Below are 6,000 nucleotides of genomic sequence, written 5' to 3'. Positions count from 1 at the left end.
TAGCCTGGATGTTGAAATCCAAACCACATCCTACTGTCTTCATGAAAATGGCTCTGCTGCCTTTGACTGTCTTGATTAGAATCGGTTCCAGGATCTTCCAGAACTGCCCTTGGGTTTGCACCGAAAGAGTCCTTGAATCACTGCCTCAAAATCGTCACCTTGCTGTTTCCGGCAATCCTGAACTGTTGTATCATGACTCTTACCCAATTCTAATCAGGTCCTTGCCTTGACAGGCCTGCCTTAAGTCAAATTTCCAATTCTCCGAGACAGTGCCAAAGCTCTGTGAGGTGGAGCTCCTTCTTGCCATGGTAGGCAATACATTCAGCTTTCTCTTATCAAAAGGCTTTGTTGTAATGTTTGGGGAGCCAAATTTTGACAAAGGCAGCTAGAGAAGAATGGCACCCAATAATAATGATCCCAGAGAGAGAGAATTAGAAACGGATACGTAAGGAAGATTAAAGTAGTAAGGTAGGAGCAACTTGGCAACCCTACAATCATGGTAGACACTGTGATGGTATGGTGATCAGTTCAGGAAATAGGCAATTATAAAGAAAACAAATTAATTGCATGTCCATGTGTGCTTGTGTTTAGGGGAAGGAAAAAAAAAGGTGGAACTTGGATGATGCTACTTTTGGTATCTAACAAATGACCAAAACCCTTATCCCTCCACATGACATATGGCACTCTAAGCTTAAAGACAGAAGCTAGACAAATAAATCACACAAGGAATATGCCAAATGTTGTGATTAAATCTGGGTAATGCTCGCTTTCTTGACATTTACTTTTGTACTTGCCCTTTACCCTTTGTTCCTTAGCAAGAGTGCAGAGGTAGGAAGGAGAGGAAGGGAGGACATAGGACAGGCTGCTTATTATTACAAACTTCATAGAATGGAACTTGAAAAGCTTGCAAGCGAACAAGAAGAGGTCCAAGTGAATAAAAAGAATGATTTTTTTTTTAACTCTTCAATAGTAAACAAAGACACATCTGGTATTTCTCACTCTATTCACCATTCTATTTTTCTATTACTTTTCTTCAACCTCTTAAAGGCCCAGATGCACTGAGTTCTTAGAATTACAATTGAATAAACACCAATGTCAGAGAATGTAAGATGTGTATAGTATGAAGCTGGGTTAGGAAAGCATGGGTCAGAGATCCTTGCAGCAAGACATTGAAAGATATTTTTAAAGCAAATGATTAACAAAAGCAAGCTTGACGGGGAGAAAAAGCAGAGAGACTCACTAAGGCAAAGAGAAGATCAAATCACAAATAAGAAGTTGAGACAGCACCTACATTGAAAGCTTAGGTAACTATAACATTTTAACTACAAAGTAGAAAGTAAAATTGGGTTGGGGGGGTGTCCTCATTCGTTATGCATGGGTATGTCGTAGAAACTTGGCAAATTTACTGATATAATCAGTATATAACTTCACATGGTAAACAGATACAGAGCATCTGACCCCAAATAAAATTGTAGAATATGATGGTTGTGAAAAATTCTGGAATCTAATGAAAAGATATGTAACATTTTTGTCAAGGCTATGTTTGGAGTCTTTTACAGGAAAATGTGAATGGTGTTCTTTGCTTGCTCTCACTCCTGGAAAAACTGTGAAGAAGTATAAAGAAAACAAAAGCACCAGGGGCTGGGATTGCAAAATTGACTGTGATAAGAGAGCCAGTAAGTGGGAAATAGGAAAAGAATTCATCCACTGAATCTCAGTGCCAGGTGACGTTACCCCCTGCTGGGCTGCAGAAGTATGGATGGGGAGCGTGAGCAGACAGGGCTCCAGGTGGCATTAACAGAGAAGCTTCTCACTGTATGCTTGTCCATTCAGGCTCCTGTAATAGAATATCACAGACTGGGGGGGGGGGGTGGGCTTTCAAACCTCAGAAATTTATTCTGACAGTTCTGGAGGCTAGCAAGTCCAAGATAAAGGTGCACTGAGTGTCTGGTGAGGACTCGTTTTCCTGGTTCCTGGACAGCCATCTTCTCTGTGTCCTCACAGGGGAAAAGAGATGAAGGAGCCATTGTCTCTTTTCTAAGAGCACTAATTTCATTCTGACAGGTAACCCTGTCACCTCTCAAAGGGCCGTGCCTCCAAAGACCACCATCTTGGGGATTCCATTTCAACATAAGAATCTCGAGGAGACAGACTCAGTCTATGGCAAACAGGAGGAAAAACCAAGGGGCTTGGGGGTGAAGGATGAAGATAATGCAGAGCCAGAACAAAAGGAATCGTCTAAGAGGATGTGAAATGGTACCCAAGAAAAGCTGATACAAACAGTACTGAAAGCCATGGGACAGGATGGAGAGCATCAAGACAGTACGGAGAGAGAGAAACTTTGAGTCTAGGACGACCTCAGTGCTTTGAAGCAGAAAGTTAAGGAACAGACACGGCAGAGAGACAACTATGGGGGAAGTAGGATAAAAGCCAAGACAGTGTGCATTCTTGGAAGTAAATTAAGGAAGGGATTCAAGAGGAGACCGTCATCAGTTATGTCAAATAGCCGGGGGAGCAACTGAGCAAAAGAATGATGGCTTACAGCAACAATGTGAAGGTTATTGACTTTTAAGAGCAGCAGGCAAGAACCCACCGGGAGTTGAAGACTGGATGCAAGGAGAGGAATGGGGGAAAGTGATTGTAGGTAACTTTTCCAAGAGCTTTATGATAGTAGGAGAAAAAAGTGGGAGAGTCCCTGAAAAGATGTGAGGTGAAAGGAGCTTCTTTGTTTTTCTTTTTTTTTTCTTTTGAAGATTCATTTATTTATTTTAGAAGCAGAGGAGCAGAGAGAGAGAGAGACAGAACTAAGCAGACTCTACACTGAGCATGGGGCCAGAGGCCAGGCTCGATCTCACGACCCTGACATCACAACCGGAGCCGAAACCAGAAGCCAGAACTTTTGGAACCCAACTGTGCCACCCAGGCACCTTTTTTTTTTTTTTTTTTTTTTAAAGAATAAAGAAACTGCATGTTCATATGTTTATGAGGACAACACAGAAGAAAGGACAGAATTAATAATGCAAAAGAGGAGAAAATGACTCAGGATTCTGTGGAGTAGTAGAAGGAGGTAGACTCCTCTGTGCTGGGGCAGAAGTATTGGGGCAATTGGTCTAGATTTCCTGGAGATGGCTCAGATTATAGATGCAGACTGAGGTAGGCAGGCAGTTAATAGTGCTAGAGTTCTCTTTGGATGATTTTTATTTTCTTGGAGACGTAGAAAGCAAAATCACAGGCTGAGAATGAACAAAGGAGTGGAGGTACTAGAGGCCCGAGGAAAATTGAGAGGCATACAGTCGTCCTACAAGAGAGGAGGGAAGAGTAAATGCACTGAGGACAACTGCACAACAGCACAGCAGCCCTCAGAGCCCCCTGGGCAGAGTGACATGGCCCCTACAGAGCCAGAGAATCTGATTGAGAACGCCGCCTCTTTCAGCTTTACCTTTGTGATCTGTGCAAGTTAGTAACTCTCTGCTTTCCCTTTCCTGCTCTCCAAAACAGGAATGATAATACTACTTTCCTTAAAGAATAGAGGATTAGACGATCATCTATATTTATCACACATATACAGATGACAGACACATAGCATAGAATTATGCCTGAAGCAGTAACTTTTATCTACAACCACTATCTATATTGATGTTAATGACCATGAATTAATTTCAATTCAAGATAAACACCAAAGATCAATATTTATCAGAGTCACTTAACTCCTTCCTCTTTCAGCACCTAATAAAATAAATGACCAAGTCCTGTTCACGCTAATTTTATAAAATCAATAAATATTGTGTTGCATCATACAAAACTGCTCCTTTTCTGTAAAAATTAAATGCAATTCAACTCTTAAGTTCCCAAATCTGTGACCAACTTTAGCAGAGGGACCCAAGCCCTAATAGACCATAGGATTTTTGGAGTGCTTTATGAGCAAGTTTCTTCAAATGCCAAAATGCGAATGCATTCAGCCTTCCCATATCTTTTCTGTATCTGTTCCTAGTTTGTTTTAGAACTACATGACATTCACACACACACACACATCTAAAAACTTTCTTTGAAAAAAAAAGTCACTGGCAAAAAGCATTTTTTTAAAATTGAAGAAAGAGGCATCTATGTCAGTCAGGAGAGAAATGAGTGATGAGCTCTCAGAAGCGGAAAGGGAAGTGACGGGTCCACAGAGTAGAAAGATCAATTGAGCCCCTGAGGGAGAAAACTGAGATTCAGCAGGGACCCCTCCCGGGCCTGGCCCTGAAACAGAGATTTCCCAGAAAAATATCACGAGGATGAGTGATGACCCACAGGAGAAGCAAACCCCTCCAAACAGTAACAACCCCCACAGCCCAAGAAGACAGTCAACGTTTGCTGAAAAACAAACAAGCAAACACACCTCAAGTCTGAACCAGTAAGACCCGCGCTGTTTCTCCCTCAATACATAACTCGGCGGATTCTCCTTGCTCAAACATCTGTTCCAGCCTGAAAACTTCCAAATGGTAGCACGATGACCCAGTGTGGACCCAAAGAATCAATTAAAAAGGGACCTTGAGTCTTCTGAACAGGTCTATGTATAGATTTGCTGGATAATACTTTACCTTCCCCCCCCACAAAAAAAAAAAAACGTGGCGACAGGGTCTGAAGAATGAAAATATCATTTGAATTCAATCCACTGCTTGGATTTAAGGGAGCCCGTGTTGGCCGAACCTCCAAGCTGCCTTCCTTTAAACCGAAGAGATCGCCAGGCGGATGTGCAGGCTACAGTCTCCTGGGTCTCTGGGCTTGAGGACAGCATTTCGCAAACACAATCAATTCTAAAATATGCAAACGTCTGCCTCTGTTTACACAGATACCGTTTTATTTTCTAACTTAAATAACAAAAATGAGTTCTATTTCCAGAAGAATTCACTACCAAACTACTTCATTTGGAAGTTGAGGTGCCAAGATACATAATACATATGTAATTCATGGGATTTCTACACATTTTAATTGCCAAATTCAACTTGAACGAACTGTATTAGTAAAAATGCAAGCAGTTGCAGTAACCCTTGGCTTAATCCATATTTAACATGTATTGACAGGCTTTTATTATTATTATTATTATTATTAGGAAGGCAATTATCACACACCATCTGCTGCCAGTTCAATGGAACTAATTCAGTTGTTAAATTACAAATGGAAAGGACTGAGTTATAAATATGTTTGATTAAAACGGACCCTGGGCAGATTTCTTTTGGGGATGTCTGGTGCGCCCAACTCCCAGTCCTGTAAGGGTGGATAATTCGGTTCCTTTCCTTCTTTCTCCCTCCGCTTTGCAATTTCAGTGTATGGACACATCTGCTAGAAAATGGAGAGAACAAGAAGTGATGAGTATACGTACATCCCTGCAGGTGTATGACTCCATGTTAGAAACAGTAACCACACATTGTTTGGAACTGTTTATAAAAAACAGAAAAGTGAAGAAAATGCTGTACAACCCTCAGCCCCCTGAGGGCAAATACAAAACAGAATTTTTCATTGTACCGCACAGTGGACAGATTCATGAATTTCTAGACTTACAGACATATTTAGTAGATAAAATTGTTATTAACCAGTGCTTCTCAATTTATTAAGAAATTAACAAATAAATTTTAATTTATTAATTTAAGTAAATTAATTAAATTAGTTAAATTTCTTAATTAAATTACTAGATTTAATTAAGAAATTTCACTGGTGAAATTTACATTTTCCATGAGTCAATTTATAAAGATATCAAAGAATAAATTAAACATGTTAATTTATTAATTTATGCCGTTAAACATATTAATTATGCCGTTAAACACGGCAGATAGTTTCTTTGATTCCCGAGTTACCTAATATAAGAATAAAAGACAAAAAAAATACAAATGCAGAAGTACAAAGAGATCAAGAAAGAAGAGACTAGTAGAAATGAGATCTCAACAACATTTTGAAAGACAGAAAATAGACGGAGAAATTGTAAATGACTTTGCGGGGAAGAAGAGGACAGAAAGTTACGCG

The sequence above is a fragment of the Mustela erminea genome, chromosome 6 (assembly GCF_009829155.1).
Source record: "Mustela erminea isolate mMusErm1 chromosome 6, mMusErm1.Pri, whole genome shotgun sequence".
NCBI lineage: Eukaryota > Metazoa > Chordata > Mammalia > Carnivora > Mustelidae > Mustela > Mustela erminea.
This window is presented reverse-complemented; position numbering follows the sequence as displayed.